General features: G+C 44.2%; 1 protein-coding gene across 1 annotated transcript in view; it reads left to right on the forward strand.

Annotated features, from left to right (window-relative positions):
- Positions 1–16997, forward strand: part of LOC102383239 (heparan sulfate glucosamine 3-O-sulfotransferase 3B1-like) — a 107056-nt gene that overhangs the window by 3032 nt on the left and 87027 nt on the right. The gene's annotated exons all lie outside the window — the stretch shown is intronic.

A 16997-nucleotide genomic window follows, 5' to 3' on the forward strand; every position in this document is an offset into this window, starting at 1 on the left:
ACGAGGAGAGACTAGAGAAACTGGATCTATTCAGCCTCTGCAAGAGAAGGTTGAGAGGCGACCTTGTGGCTGCCTATAAGTTCATCATGGGGGCACAGAAGGGAATTGGTGAGGTTTTACTCACCAAGGTGCCCCTGGGGGTTATAAGAAATAACGGCCACAAGCTAGCAGAGAGCAGATTTAGACTAGACATTAGGAAGAACTTCTTCACAGTTAGAGTGGCCAAGGTCTGGAACGGGCTCCCAAGGGAGGTGGTGCTCTCCCCTACCCTGGGGGTCTTCAAGAGGAGGTTAGATAGGCATCTAGCTGGGGTCATCTAAACCCAGCACTGTTTATGCAGGGGGTCGGACTCGATGATCTATTGAGGTCCCTTCCGACCCTAGCATCTATGAATCTATGAATTCAAAGCCCTCCATGCAGCATGGGGCAGTGGGGGGGCAGCAGGGATCGCCCCCTGCCCAGCAGCACCCGGTGAGTTGGGGCTTTTTTTTCCCAAAGTGCCGGGAGCTGACGTGGGTGGGGCAGCCATGGTGGGGCTGGGAGAGTGGGCGGGAGATGGGCCTGGCTGATTTGGAGATTCGGCTGAATCAATTCAGGACAGTGATTCAAATCACCGAATCAAATCACTGTTCCCTGAATCAGCCGAATCCAAAGCGAATACTAGCCACTTTGCACAGACCTAGTAGGTATACATGCTAACATGTGCCCATGCTGATAGATATGGTGATATACATTTCAAGGTTAAACACCGGTATACAACATATATATATATAAACACCAATGGTTCTCAACCTTTTAGACTCAAGGCACCTCTCATTAGAGTTAAGGCACCCTTTGTGAGACTTGAGGCACCCCTCAGAAACAGCTCTCAGTTTTCATTCAACTGTGGAAAAATAATGGAGCAATTTTTCTGTTGCATAGATCTCAGAAACATTACAAGTCAGAATGTTTTTGCTACTATTTATTCCTGTTTGAAATATCTGGATTCATCATTTGAATTGCTTGTAGGCATTTGCACCCCATGTCACCCTTAAAAGGATTTCACAGCTCCCCAGGGTGGTACAACACCATAGTCAAGAATCACTGATCTAAGCCCACAGGCATGTTGTTTGCACATACTGGGGACATCAACATGTACGTTTTACTGAGTGGACTAATTATCTCCGCAGTAAAGTATCTCCATCTGCACATGCGGTGCTAGTAGCTCAGAGTAAACTAATTAACTCTGCTGTAGGATAGTACTGCAATGTATGGCTAGACCAGGGGCAGGCAAAATCCGGCCGAAGGGGCCGGATCTGGCTGGCAGTGGACTCCAATTCCCAGCAGTCCCTGCCCACATGGCTGAGACCGGTTTCCATGGAGACCGCAGCAGCAGCTGCGCTGTGACAGAGCAAGGCGGTGGTTTCCATGAAGACCAGCCCCAGCAGCACTTGAAAGGCGTGTGACAGGGCAGGGAGCTGCTCTGGAGCCTCTGGGATCATGCGGCGGTGACAGCATGGTCTGGAGCCAGGGCAGAGCCATGATCTGCAGCCTGCATGCTCCAGGCAGGGGCATGCAGGCTGCAGATTGTGGCTCTGCGCTGGCTCCTTGCAGCGGTGACAGAGTAGTCCAGAGCCAGGCCCCTGCGCAGAGCATGCAGGCTGTAGATCATGGCTCTGCTCTGGTTACCAACCATCCTGTCACCTCCACAAGACCCCAGCAGCTCCGGAGCAGCTCCCCGCCATGCCATGCGCCCTGCCAGCACTGCTGGGGCCGGCCTCCATGGGACCCCTAGCCTTGCACTACCACAGCACAGCTGCTGCTGGGGTCTCCATGGAAACTGGCCCCAGCCATGTGGGCAGGGGCTGTTGAGAAATAGAATCCGGCCACTGGCTGGATCTGCCATTTTGCCACTTTTGGGGTAGATGGTGACTGGGGCTGACTGGGGCATGGGGGTGCTACAGTGCAGAGGCTGCCTGCTGGCTGGTCCCGCACTGTAGCACCTTGTGCCCGAGCCAGGTGCTCCGCAGCACATGGAGCAGGGTCGGAGCAGCTCCAGGCTGGCCAGCTGACCTCCCAGGTCCCAGCTCAATGTGCTGTGGTCCCAGGCACAAGTGTAAGTGCTGCACCTGGGAGCAATAAACTCTTGTGCAAACTGCATCAGAGTTTATTCACCCGCACTAATTTCATGTGTAGATGCACCCACTCATATGAAAACACACATTCATACCATATTCACAGAAACCTATCCTCCTATAGATGTCTACACATTGTGCATGTGCATGTTATTATTATTGCTTGTTTGCTTGTTTTTAATTTGGTAATATCCAGAAGCCCCATTCAAGTACCAGGAATACACAAATACACATCACTATCCCAACAAGAATACATAACCAGCTTGGATAAAAGCAAGACAACTACTTTCTTGGAACTAAGTGTTGCAAACTCAGCCTTCCCCAAAGACACTGTATATGGCTCATACACTGAAGAAACACCTCTTTCCCGGTCCTGCTCACTGGAGTGAGGTACACGGGGAGAAACCAATACCTCACTAATTCCTTTCATTTTCTTCAAAGATTCTTAGCTCCATTCTTCCATCTGTTAATTTATTTCATTATTTTTCACTGGGCTGGGAAGCAAGCCCATTTATTTATTTAGCATATGATGATACAATGATCACAGAACAAAGAGAAACATATTTACAATTTATGTCCAAATTTTACAGCCAGCTGACTGCCTAATCCTCAGGAATCATGCTCATGTTTGGTGCTGAGCATGTTTTCTAAGCATATGGCAGAAGATGCAGCCTAAACTCTAGTTCCCAGCTTACTTTGATTCACTTAGAGAAGTGGTCTTGGTAGAATATGGTAGTCAGGAAGAGAGGTGAGAAAAGCGATTGAAGAAATAGTGGGGGTTCATGCAGGAAAATAACTAACAATGTAGTTTGTATGTTATAGGACATGTTGTCTAATCCAGAAAAATTAGACACAGTTAACATGGTAGCTAATCCTGATCCCTTACTGACTTTCTTCCTAGTCTAGATGCAGAGTAACATCTTTTCCGGTGACTTCCCTTGTCTAATTGGATACTAGGAGTTACCTAACCTAAGGAGGTCCATCCCTTTTCTCAGTCCAGATGTACCCACAGATATGCACACACAAATTTATGGAATTACATTTTGTAAAACAATAAACACCAAAGATTACATTTGACATTTACTACACATGTTTAGGTTGGCCAGAAAACTGTTTTCCAAAAGGAAATTCAAGGGTGTTTAATTTGTTTTGGTTTGCTGTAGAACAAAACTGAGATATGTTGAAATATTTCCCAAAATAAAACAACATTAAAAAACAAAGCAAGAGCACGTGAGTTCCCTGCCCCCAGAAGCCAGGTAATTAGGATATGGACCTAAAATAGGAGAAATTGAGATTCACGCGCCTGCCTTCTGCCTGACTTCAGACTAACACCACCTTTCTCTACCTTCCCTAGGGCAAGTAGAGCACAGAGGTAAACTTATAGTTTCATAGTTTCATAGTTTCAGGGTCGGAAGGGACCTAATAGATCTTCTAGCCCGACCCCCCGCCAGGGCGGGAGAACAACCCAAAAACACAAACAAAACCACTCACCCTAAAAACAAAAACGGGACTCAAATGAGTCCAGCCAGGTAAGTATCCAGCCTCTTCTTAAAGATCCCCAGGGTAGGGGCCAGCACCACCTCCCTTGGAAGTTGGTTCCAGCTCCTAGCCGCCCTGACTGTGAAGTAGTTTTTTCGGATGTCCAATCTGTACCTCCTCTCCATCAACTTGTGCCCATTATTCCTTGTTATGCCAGCAGGGGCTAGGGGAAACAGCGTCTCCCCCAAACCCTTCTGGTTCCCCCTAGTGAGTTTATAGACGGTCACCAGGTCCCCCCTCAGCCTTCTCTTGTGGAGGCTGAATAGGTTCAAGTCCCGCAGTCTCTCACTGTAGGGTCTGCCCTGTTGTCCCCGGATCATGCGGGTGGCCCTCCTCTGGACCCTCTCCATGTTGTCCACATCCCTCCTGAAATGGGGCGCACAGAACTGGACACAATACTCCAGCTGCGGCCTGACCAGCGTCGCATAGAGGGGGAGGATCACCTCCCTCGCTCTACTCGAGATGCACCTGTGGATGCACGACAAGGTCCGGTTAGCCCTGCCAACCATGACCTCGCATTGTCGGCCCATGTTCATCTTGGAGTCAATAATGACACCAAGATCCCTTTCCGCCTCCGTGCTCTCAAGTAGGGAGCTCCCCATCTTATAAGTGCGCTGCTGGTTCCTTCTACCCAAGTGCAGCACCCTGCACTTGTCCGTATTGAAACGCATCCTGTTCCTGTCTGCCCACCCCTGTAACCTATCCTTGTGTTTTCACAACCTATCCTGTTTTTCACATCCCAGGTAAGTCCCTTAAGCCTAGAGTCTGTCTCTTTTGTTATTACCTCTTCAACTTTCTATTTAATAATTAAATATTCACTAGCCTAAACAGAAAATGACCCTGCAGCTTGGAGCTAGGGCATTGGCTCAACATGTGAGATACCTTGGCTTCAGTTCCTGCTCTGAATCGAGTGAAACAAGGAACCAAACCTGGCTCTCTCTTCCCATGGGATGTCTTAACCTCAGGGACTTTGTATCTTGGAGGTGATTCTCTGTTTCTAACCACCAAGTCCACCTTGGATCTAAGAAAACTTCCTAATTAATATTTCATTAGAACTGATGCATTTCCAGAAAATATTTCAGGACTGCCAAAACTGTATTTTTAAACAGGAAAAAAATAACAATCTTTATTGCCAAATGTTCACCCTGCTCTAATTGTGTTTTTAATAGAGAACTGTAAATGGAGATTTAGAGTTTAATTTTCCCTAGGTTGTTTTCATTGTTTGGTTTGGACTTTTTAGAATTGAGAATGTTATTAAAAAACAAAAGCCCTAGATGGTATTTATTGTCATTGCAAATTATAGTAAGTCACAATCACATTAAACCAAGCAAAATGGGACTACAGAGCACATATAAAACATCACACAAATAAAGGTAATAAAATAGACAAGTATCTGTTTCAAAAAGCAGGAGGAGGGCAGCAGGAGTGTAACTACTCCATGTTCCAGCTAATATAGCTGTCTCAAGTGATCCTCACAAAGCTATACTAGTGAGCCTTTTATGGGTGTCTCTTTCGGAGCTCTTGTAAATATTTGCCTGCAATAGCTGAGGACTCCTGATAATGCTACCGATGTGTTGTTCATTTCGGTTTGCCAGACAAACTTAAGGAACTCACTGTTCAGGGGATGAAGCATAGCACATACTGAGCAGTGGGTTGCACATGCACATATAGATTGTTCTGTAGTTTTATGGGCCTTTGTGAAGACCCAGAAGACATCAATTTACTTGGAGACTGTTTTTTCCATGAAATATCTGGGTGCATATATCATCCACTTCTGTGTTACAGTTAGTTAGATGCATAATATGTGGTTTGCATTAATGAGAACACCCCATATTTTAAACTATGTGTAAGGTGCCTTCCATCCAAGGTGCTTTACAAACATTAACAGACCAGGTTCTTTGGGTGAATCTGATATCTTTTATTAGGCCAGTTTAAATAGTTGGGAAAAAACTATTTTAGCAAGCTTTCAGATTTAAAACCCACTGTCTGGCTGAGGAAGCCTCTGCAGTTGGTGTGTGCTCTTCCCAAAAGCTTGCTAACATTTTTTTTTCCAACTATTTAAGTTGGTCTAATAAAAGATACCAGATTCACCCAAAGAACCTTCTCTGCCTATGTCCTTAGACCAACACAGCTACAACCTACACCCCTGTTACAAACATTAATCAGTTTGCACAAACCTGCGGCAGGTAAAGGAGCTTTCTTATCCCCACTGAGTGCATGAGCTGAGGCTCGGAGTGGTTCAGGGCCTTACCTAAGCTCATACAAATCATACGCAGAATCAGAATTATATCCCAAGAGTGGTGACTTCCAGGTGCCAGGTTCTAACCAGCAGACAGCACTTTCTCCTCATATTAATAGCTTTGTAATGCAAGCATTAATGGCTTAGTTGTGCCACTGAGGCACAGCCCAGAGTACAGGGCTGTCTGGTATAAGTTGAGGGCATATCTACTATGATACAGATGTAGGATGGTGGGAGTGGAGCCATAGTCCCTTATTCACCCTAGCTCTTCTTGTTTCTGCAGATTTATACCCTTGGGGCAGTAGGAGGGGCAAGACTAGCACTTGTGCCTATTGTTTATGAACAGCACAGACAAAAATGTTTCTGACTGTTCCAGTGGTGTATGTACATGACTAAATGACTAAGTAGCCATGTGGTGTGTGCCTAAAGTGCACCGGAATACCAATGACTGAATATCAGTAGTGTGGTAGATGCTCAGCAAGGAGGTCAGAAGACAAGGTCCCTGCCCCAAAGAAGAACATACTGCTATATATAGGATTTAGTATTTGGTCTTTGAATGACATTGGTAACGTACAGGATATTGGCCTATAAATCACACAAGTGTGTGTGTCAGAGGCAGTAATTTTCTTGTTGGATGCATTAGTTTATTAGCATCATAAATTCTGGGTGCACTCTGTTTAGAAGTGATTGGATCCAAAGATAAAAAACTGAATGGCCAGAATAAGAAAACTTGGGGGCCAAATGTGGGCCCTGACTCAGCAAGATACTTAAGCACATGCTTAACTATAAGAACATGCTTAGTCCCATTGAAAATAATAAATCTAGTTATGTGCTTAGGGTTCAGGACAAGCTAAAATAGTATTCTGAATCAGACAGTTATATATATATTTATATAAGTATATTTAAATTGGCCTCTAAATAAATGACCTAATTTTTAGAGGTACTAACTTGAACAAGATGAAAGCCCTCCATCTGCGTGTGCCATGTCTCCAGTTTGAGAGGCTGTGTTGAGTAATTCACCCCCCCCCATGTTCTTAACAGACACAGTATCCCAAAACTTCAGATCTCTGATGTATTCTCAAAGGGGCAGGAAGGCTCAGATTTCAGTGAAATGCTCTTATTAAATATTACATCACCAACAAAACTGATTCTTACTCATAACACATCTCAGTTCTGTATGCTTCCATGTCTGTCTCTAGTCTGCTTTCTCCTGCCTCTGCACATCCTGAAATATTTGTGCAGTGACCACAAGACAGCATTGTGTCAAATCCCCATTTCCAGAAATCCCAGAAAAGCCATTAACAATATTGCTATTTGGCAGTTCCAAGTTATTGTTTCAGGCTGTCTGCAAACTCAAGCAGCCAGAACCTGCAGTCTGGGTTATATGTTATCAAAGCTTTTCTGACAACTATAACAGTCAGTCAGAGACTAACTTTTCAAAAATAAAAATGAAAACTGGGACTCTGGTGAGAAGCTGAGAGTCCTGGCTGTGTCCTCTGCCCCTGGCTAGGCCTGTGTACTTTGGGACTTCGGGAAACACTGTGATAACGGATTTCACAGAACATCTGAGCTATTAAAAGCCTGTGGAAACTCGCCAAATAAATCAACAGCCCACATATCAGAGAGAAAGACTAACGTGGCTGCTGTGTGAATCTGCTTCATTTATAGGCTCATTTGAACTTTTGACCCACTTGCCCCCATAGGTTATATGCTGTATAACATAATGCAGAATTCTTGGCCAAGTTCTCTCGCCTTTATGCCTGTGGTGGCATCATGAATTCAGGGTGGTCTCACGGAGGGCAGGATCCAGTTCTTTGGTGCTAGAGAAATCAGTATTCTGCTTACAATAACTATAGGTAACTGAAAGTCGCAGCATGGACTTTTTCTATGCAGGAGCTGAAATGTCTTTAAATCCTATTCAGTCTCCTCCTCTTACTGGCTCTTATTAATTCATGCTCTTGCAATGATGCCTCCCAGATGTCCTCTCTTCTTGTGCCAGCTCTCTAGTGAGGTTGGCCTTGTTTCATTCCCTACCTGGGAGAAGATATCAGATGGAAGGTGGTCATAGGTTTTTTTTACTGCTGGATACAATACAATAGGAGCAAGGGGATGCTGCCTCCTGCAGTAACTAAAGCAAGAAGGGTAAAATTTCTTTTTGCTTGTACTCTACCCATAAAAATTTGCCTCTGTTTCCTAGGGTACAGGCACCACCCCTAGTGTCATAGTCTGAATTTATTTGCATGTGGATGTATAATAGCCCTCAGACTAGGGCCTCAAAACCTTTTTGCCACAGAAAACTGGATTTTTGACTAAACCAAATTATCTGTGAAAAGTGTCTGCTTTCCCTAAAAGTTTTCAGTTAACCATAGATTAAAAAAAACAAACAAACAAAAAACCAACCCCAAGAAACCTGTCCAAACCCCCTTTTTCCACCTTTTGGACTGGAGAGTGACCCTGAAGCATCACTCGTCCCAGCCAAAGAGTTTCAGCCTCACAGAGTGGTGGTGAAGGCACAGGAAAGGGAAGCACGAAGCAGCTCTGCTCTTCCTCTTCTATTCATTTTCTTCTCTTTATCTTGTCTCTTTATCCACCTTTCCTCTATGGCTACCCAGAAAAATAGATATGAACTTAGGGCCCTGTGACTTCACATCAGCCTCCTGGCTTAGCTGTGGGACTTTATTTGTCACTGCATGGTGCCAAAGAAAGATTAAAGCTACGGTGTTATGAAGATGAGAGAATGGATCAAACAACATTCAAATTATTACCAGTATTTTTGATGTGGCAGTGCCTAATCAGGAGCGAGGACTCGATTTGGTAGGCCCTGGATAGACACCTAATGGAAAAGGGAAGTTTCTGCTTCCCAAAACATGCACTCTTACTACATGAAATAATAAAACATAGAGAAAGAAAGGACTAGGCAGATGAAACTTAGACTATGACCAGATCCTGGCATGGTATATGTCAGGACAGGGCCACTGACTTCAATATAACTGCACTACTTTGACCTTCTCCAGACTGGAGGGGGGCACCCTACTATACCTGAGTTTCTTCTAGTATATAAGAGCATTTAATAGAAAAAAATAATGGAAAGAATTAGTAGCAATGAATAACCCTGACCTATTTCCTATGAGTCTCTTCATTCAACTCTGTGAAACTGCCCTCAGAAAATCACTGGTAAACTGAGAGTTCATCTTTATTCATAGGATTCCTTCAAATGTTCAAGGAGAGGCGGGTTCAGTTGGTCCCTGTGAGTGCTCAGTGGGGAGGGAGTGCAGGATCCTTTCTCAGTAGAAAGGATCCCAATGTCTGAACATAACCTGGGAGTCATACAATCAGGTACCAGAAAGGTGAGGGACATAAATAAGACCCCACCTTCCACATCAGATGGTGCTTTAGGGCTGGAGGGAATGCATGCTGCTGGGTGAAGGCAGCTATTCCTATTAATGCTCTGCCAAAGGTAACCCTGAAGTAGAGCTTGCCCATGGTTCCCAGGCCTTTTTACCTGTGCTCAGGGCCAATGAGTCATCTGATGGAGAGTGAGACCCAGAGCCTTTATCCACTAGAATAAAAACAATCTGAAAGAGGGAGCCCCATAGAGCTATGATCCATTTGCCTTCCAAGGAGCAGGTTTAAATCTGTCTGGGGCAGGGGCACACATGCTATGAGTTAGATGGCCTCAGTGGAATTCCTAGAGGACAATACACATGTCCATACAATTTGGAAATAAAAAGTTCTTGAACTTTCAGTGTGATTTCAAAAGGGGGGAGGGGGGAAGCCCATGAGATTACTGAGATCAATAGAGGATTTGGGTAAAACAGGACCCTCTATTGACTCTTCTCCTCTGGGTTCTCAAATCCACAGGCTGCTGCTGGCCTGTCCCCATTAGCTATTGTTCCTATTCATTCTAAATGAAGGGGCTTTTGTTGTACAAAACCATACAGGGTCAGATTGCCCCTTGGTTATCAATCTGTCTCTCTCTTTTCTGTCCATTACTCCACCTCCCATGGTACAATGGGATGTTTTCTTCTGGAGCAGCTTTCTGACTGAGAGTAGTTCCCTTTGGCTGCAGACCTTATAATCACTTGGCAGGATATACTAGCCTCAGTCTTCCAAGTCCCCTTTCCCCCAAATTCCCAAATTAACCCTCAGTCCTGTCTACATTTGGGGTCACCAGTAAAAAAAATAATCACAGAAGTTCCACTGGGGGCCGGGTCCCCATCAATGAAGCATTTAAGGCTTAATGCAGTGTAACTCACAGTCATCCACTCTCCTATATAGTAAGGAAACAGCTTCCCTAACTGAATACTGGCAGCAAGGACACAGGCCTGTATTTTCCAAAGCGATTAATATTATGATTGCCTCCATAGACCCAATTTTCAGAGGGCAGGTGCTTTCCTGAAAATCAGGCCCTTTTAAGGTATTTCTTAGTTTTGTACCCCCAAATCTAAGGCAACTGAAACCACCACTTTTGGAAACCTAAGTCATATTTTCAGGTAATAGAACAGATCCCTCTTCCAGTAAAATCAGTGAGATTTGCCGTTGACTTCAATAGGAGAAGGGTTATACTTTTTCTTTGGCCCACATTTTAAGTGGGCCAAAGCCAGATGTTAATGAAATTAATGGTGTGATAAAACTAAGAGTAAGCCACACAGTTATTACACAAAATATGTGTAGTAACTTTATGACCAGTTCCTATCATGCCGTTAATTCAACATGTGGCCAGGTTGATTGGTGCTCCAAGCCTCCTGAGCACATGGAAACCCTTGACTCCCATATGCTTCCAAGGCTGGGAGCCATGATCCACTGCTGCTCCAAGCCACAGGGGTGCATCTAAGCCCTTGATCGGGGCTCCGAGCCTTTGGAGAACAGCTGGATTATAGGTTTCTACTGGGCTAGAGCCCCGTCAGCTGACCCGAGCTCCCACCTGGGGGATGCACCATGCAGCCTTGCAGCTGGGAGCCCAGATCAGCTGACACCTCCCAGCCACGGACCGGAGTTTGCTACTTGCCAGTGCAGGAACAATATGGTGTGATGGGATCTGATGCTTGATCCCAAAATCACACTGTCCATATTTGCCTGGGGCTTTAGGAAAAGCAAAAGGAAATTTCACAGCAGAAAGCTCCTTTAGGTGGGGGGAATAGTGTGGAATGATTAAGAGAGGGAGAAACTTAGGAAAGTAATGCATGAGTGCAAACAGGTCTGTACAGTGATAATCTTTCAGCAACCTTAATGCTAGTGCCTGCTGTTGAGAGGAGCTGGTGTGATCCAGGGACAAGGCCAAGCACCTGGGATTCAGGAGTCTGAGGTTCTGGTCTCAGCTCTGCCTCTGATTTGCCAGAAAAGTGGGTTAATTTCTCTGTACCTTACTTCTCATCTGTAAAAATGGAGATACTGATACTCAGATGCCTTTGTAAAGTACTGGGGGAAACTACTGATGAAACACACTACAGCCCCAGTTGAGTTAAACACTTCTGGCATGTGTTTAAATCTCAGTGGATCCAATGGGCTTTAGATCAGACCTTATCCATCTGAAGGGCCAAGGTAAAATTTACAATACTCTTTCTCTATTTTCTCTTTTGCCCCCTAAAAAACATTGTGGTGTAAGGAGAAAAAATCATCCCATGGGATTCCAATGAAAACAAGAAATCTCTCTGAGGAAATAAAGAGACTGGGTCAGGAACGGTCTCTCAAGGATTTGCAGCTTTTTACATTATTTTGTTTAAATTTATTGTATGTCTTAAAATTACTGAGCAATTTAACAAAGAAGAATAAAAGGGGAGAGACAAATTAGAATGGAGGAATTCAGTATAACAACAGCCATCGCTCAAGAGGAATCTGGCTATTGAATGAACTCCCAGGGCAAATTAGACAAATCCAGAGCCTGACAGTCTTCAGGAAATGTCGCAAAATGTGTTAATGCTTTGCCACAATAACTGAATGGCATTTGCAGAGTCAGCAACTTCCCTTTTGCTTCCCTTAAAGAAACCTTCCCTAAAAAGAGCTTTCTGTAACCCAGAGAGAATCACCAGAAAGTCCATGAAATCTGCTAGCCCGGGGCTGGCAACACTGAGTATTTGGGAACAGTGGGCTGACTAAAGACAGCTCAGCCTGCAGATAGGCTGCTGCATGCAACCAGCCACTAGGGCTGTGCGAAGCTTCAGTCCCTGATTCAATTTGGTGGAGATTTGGCCCAATTCGATGGCAGAATCTCCGAATCGAATCCGAGAACCCTTTAATCTCTCCGAATAGATTCTCCGCTGAGCACGTGGAGGGCCCCCACTCCTGTGGGTTGCTCCATGCCCCCCAGCATCGCAGCAATCACGAGCCACACCTGCTACCTCAAGGTGTGTAGAAAAAACTTTTAAAGCTGTGTCTGTGTCCAAATGACTGATTCTCTGAATCAGCATCGAATCTTCAGATTCAGATTCAGCTGAATCGAATCAGGGACAGTGATCCGAATCAACAAATCAAATCAGTGTTCCTGATTTGGGCCAACCCAAATCCAAATCAAATAGGGCCCGCTACGCACAGCCCTACCAGCCACCACTGTTGCTTCCCCCGCTACTGAATTGTTGCTGGCTCCCCAGCTTTGTGGACCAGATAAAATCATGTGGTGCACCAGATCTAGCTTGCAGTTTCCTGATACCTCCACTGGACACTTTGAAATTGTCCATCTATGTGACGTGGGAGACTCTCAGATCCTATGGTGATGGGCCGTAGTACAAAAACTTGGGAAAGACATAATAAATAGACAAAATGATAAACACAAAATTAAAATTCAAGACAAAAGAACAAAGTAATTCTCTAAATAATTCTGCCTTGATGAATAAATAGGTACCAATACTGTGCATTGCAACCAAAATGTAAAGTACCTGTTGCTCAAATGCCCTACATTCCTGAAAAATGATAAATATTACCTTTAAAAGGGTTGTTTTGTATTAAAAATAAAATAGCTGAGGAGCATACACTATCATAACACTATTTAAATATAAATAAACTGTGTACATCTGCTTTTTCCAATTTCAGAAATGCAGTATTTAGCAAACACAGTGTCTGTACCAAAAATGCATAAATGTGGAATACAAATAATGATAAGAATTACACCTGACACTGAAAAATCCAATTAGGGCCAAACTCTGACACTTTCTCTCTTGCTACACACATGCAGACACACACATGCGTGCATGTGCACACACACAGGATTTATGCTTATGCATTCTGTTCCTCCTTTGGGCCCAATCTTGTAAGGTGCTAAGAAAATGCTATTATCATCCTTAAAGTGAAAATGTATTTTTTCATCAGCCTAGTTGTAGTTATGAAACTGTGATGTTGTTTGTTTTCTGTGTACTGCACCCCTAAATTACTAAAATGTAATCTTGATTACAGAACTGTTGCAGCTAGTTAGAGGGGAAGTACCAGTATTGTTCACCCAAAGTATTACAAATAATGAGTCAGGCTGTGCAAAATCATTAGATAGGCTTAAAAACCACATGGCTGTTTTGCTTAATAATGCATTTCAGTTACATTTTTGCCTCCTGGTATTTGAGAGAGATTTTCAAGCTTTACCTTACCTTCTGTCATAACCCAAAGGTATGTTTTTTGTGTGTGCTTCGGCACTAGAATTATACCCGCTAAATTGCAGCTTCGTTGCACGGTAGAGTTTTCTGCTGCAGAGGAGAACCCCGGTGCAAGGAAGAGTTTCCCGCCTATTTGCACCTTTCTTTGCAGGGTGCATTGCTCAAGTTGCAAGAGAAATGCACGCCGCAAAGGAGTTCCTGCCACCCGCATGCAAATTTGTGTCCATTTATTGGCTAGTTCTAAATTATTCCCACGTGGTGGCTAACGATTGGCCTGTTAGCCGTATAAGAGGCTTGAGCGGTTTCCGCCCAAGCTGAAGAGGACTCCACATCCATCTCGTGGGGATTCTGGGTACACAGCAGGGTAATAGAAACCCTGTGTGAGATTCAGAGGAGTTTGGCGACCTGATCCATCGCCCACCTCTTCCTGTCTTCGAGCGATAATTCTTTATAAGACGTATTTACGAAGTTTCCATTTTGGTGGCGCGCTTGTCCAGGGCATCCCGAGTTCTGTTTCCGTGGAGCCTAGCAAACTCCACATGACCATTCGTGTTGTCTTTGTCTGTAACTGCAACTCAAGCAAGTTTTCCAGCCTGTACCGCAACCATCTCCGGTGTAAGTAAACAATCTTTAAATCTACCGCTACGAGTCTGTGCCTAATTCTAGCTTGACGCGTGCCCTCTCCGACCCCGCATGCCCGGGCTGCTGGCCACAGCCCACGTGCAGCACGAAAAAGGGCCCGGCTCGCGCCCGGCCCGCACACCTTCAAGCTTCACCCTACCTTGCAGATTAGCAACTTCCATTTCTTTAGCTGATATGATCACCTAAGCACATATGTCCAGGAACTTGAAGAAAGACACCATGTTCTTATGGAGACTTTACTTTTTCTCTTTTTGGTTTTGTTTTCCTAATTCTGAAATGAAAATTACTCATGTGTAAAATGCATGGTCATTCTATATGTCTGGCACACAGAAATAACAAGCTGCATAAAGAAACAAAGCCACATTAAACTGATCACATTTCTTATATAGGCCTGTTCCAAATTCCATTAAAATTAGGTCAGTCATTTCACTGACTTGAACTGGCTTTGAATCAAGACCTGTATTTACAAAGATATCTATTAGTCACCTACAGAAGCAGGTACGTATCTAGTTAGTAGTTGGGTGCTTAATCTGTTTAGATCCATTTGCAAATTTTACTACACTCTTAGGCACCCCGATACTTCAGTAAGGGGTAGGTAGAGTACTTAAAGTACATTGCTTCAGTTCCAAAAGCATAAGTTAAAGCTGTTTTCTGGAGTCATGTAAAAGGCTACCTCCAGCTGCTTATGGGTACCTGGTCATTCTGGATAAGGAGTCAAAGATAGCTGATGTAATCTTAGCCAGGTCATTCCTCAGTGGGTGCATACACACACACTAACTTTCTGACAGTTAAGCTGACTTAGCTTTTTAAAGTCTGCTTAACTGTCAGAGAGGACACACACACGGAGCAGAGCTGACTTAAATGTGGTGCAAGATAATACACCTCTGAAGTATATTGAGTCACATTAGTTAAGTCAACTGAGCTCACAAGATGGCTGTCACCATGTAAAGGAGCTGTAAGTGTGCACACTCTGATGTGGCTTAATTTAAGTCAACTTAGTTAAGTCACCTTATTTTAAGTTGACTTAGTGCACCCAGTGAGTGTGTTTTCATGTGCATTAATGCGCATCTCCTAATGTGAATTACATTTAATACCTCCAATGAAAGGCACTAAATAAATGTGCATTCAGCTACCCTACTGCGTAGTACCAAAAGTGCACATTTTTAAAGTGACGCTTATGCGCAGTAGCCTATTTTACTGCACATTAGTGTAATTGCAGGGTTTTTTACATGATTTTTAATGTGAGGTAAAATAGGCTGTTGCACATTAAAGCATATGTGTAGACATGCCCAGTGTGTCTCACCCATGCTAGACCAATGGCCTGTTAAGCTTGGATTAAGCAGACTAACACCTTTGTAAATCAGAACAATAAAGTCAAGGTCACTGATCTTAAAATTCCCTGACTGCAATGTATCTGAGGTAGGTGTAGATCTTGAAATACATACATTAGGGACAGCATTTTTTTTACTAAAAGATAAAAAGGTGTTATTCATTTCTAAATAAACCTGATGAAACAGTTCATTCCAAATATCACTTGTTATTAATTTTACCCTATTTTCTATTTGCAAATATATATATTTATTATTCAACCAGCTCTGCAGATGGCTGATTATTATTCATTACAAATTTGGGAGTTTTTTTTCCTCTTCATTGAATAATTTGCAAATATGCAAGCTTTACTTCCAAGCAGTTGAAGTTTAATTTCTTAGCGAGGCTCATACCAAATCCACACCAAATAAACAGGGAAAAAAGATCTAAGGCAAGTGTTTCGTGTGCAAGTTTGTTAAAAAATTCTGTAATCTATGACAAACATTTTAAATTGAAAGGACATTCCCACAGGCAATGAAATAATGAAGTCCTTAGTATCAGGCGGTCAAGGCATGAAGCTGATAGCTGTTTCATTGACTCCCAGAGGAGAATTATAAGTTTTGGGAGCAATATGCTGTTGCATGTGTGTATACAGAATACAAACCAAGGGCCGAATCCCACAACTAGACCTTGTGGGATTCATTGGTTCATTGAAATGAAGGGGCTGGATCTGATTTCAGGACTCATGGACTTTCTGTGTGGCTTAGTCTAATCGATGTCCCTAATCCTGCAAAGACTCAGGCTTGCGCCCCATTTACATGTGAATAACTTTCTCCTGCTGACTTCAGTGCAACTGCTTCTACCTATAGAGCTTTTCCTTTGCATATTGCCAGGATCAGGGCTGAAATCAGACATTTGTGCTCCAAAACCATAGTGGTGGATGTAGCAAAGTAGACAGATGCTGCCTAGGTGTACCCTCGCCCTCTTCTGATTTGCCTTTGTGCAGATTCATGGAAGTCCTATGAACTCGACCAAGTCATCTAGAGGTTATGTATAGAAAGGTACAGACCAGACGGGACGTCCCTGATGGACATCTTACAGCAGCCATTCCCAAACTGCACGTCAGGACCCCAAGTGGGGCGGCAACATCAGCGGATGGGGCGGTGGGGATGGATAGCTGGTGGTTGAGGTGAGGGGCTACGCTGAGGAAGACACGCCAAGGAAGAGTTTGGGAAGCGCCGGCCTAGACCAGGTGTGCACGCGCCACGCAGCTGGGAGGGACCAGCGCTCTCAACCTTTTGCACTTCCGTCCCACCAACCAATGTGTCAAAAAACCCTGATAAAATCAACCCCCCAGTTCTTGCCCTGCTCCGGAGATCTGTCGATTCATCTGTGGGAAGTGCGAACCACTTTGATTTTTTTTTTTTCAATGCGTTGAAGTCCGTCCCACCCGCCCGACCTGCTGGTTGAGAAACTCCCACTGGGTGAGAAACACCGGTCTAGCCGACGGGACAGCGCGCGGGGCATCGCACAGCAGGTCACAGCCCCAGTCCTCTTCCTGCAGCCCCCGCACCACGC

This window comes from Alligator sinensis, unplaced genomic scaffold (genome assembly GCF_000455745.1).
Source record: "Alligator sinensis unplaced genomic scaffold, ASM45574v1 scaffold1371_1, whole genome shotgun sequence".
Taxonomy (NCBI): domain Eukaryota; kingdom Metazoa; phylum Chordata; order Crocodylia; family Alligatoridae; genus Alligator; species Alligator sinensis.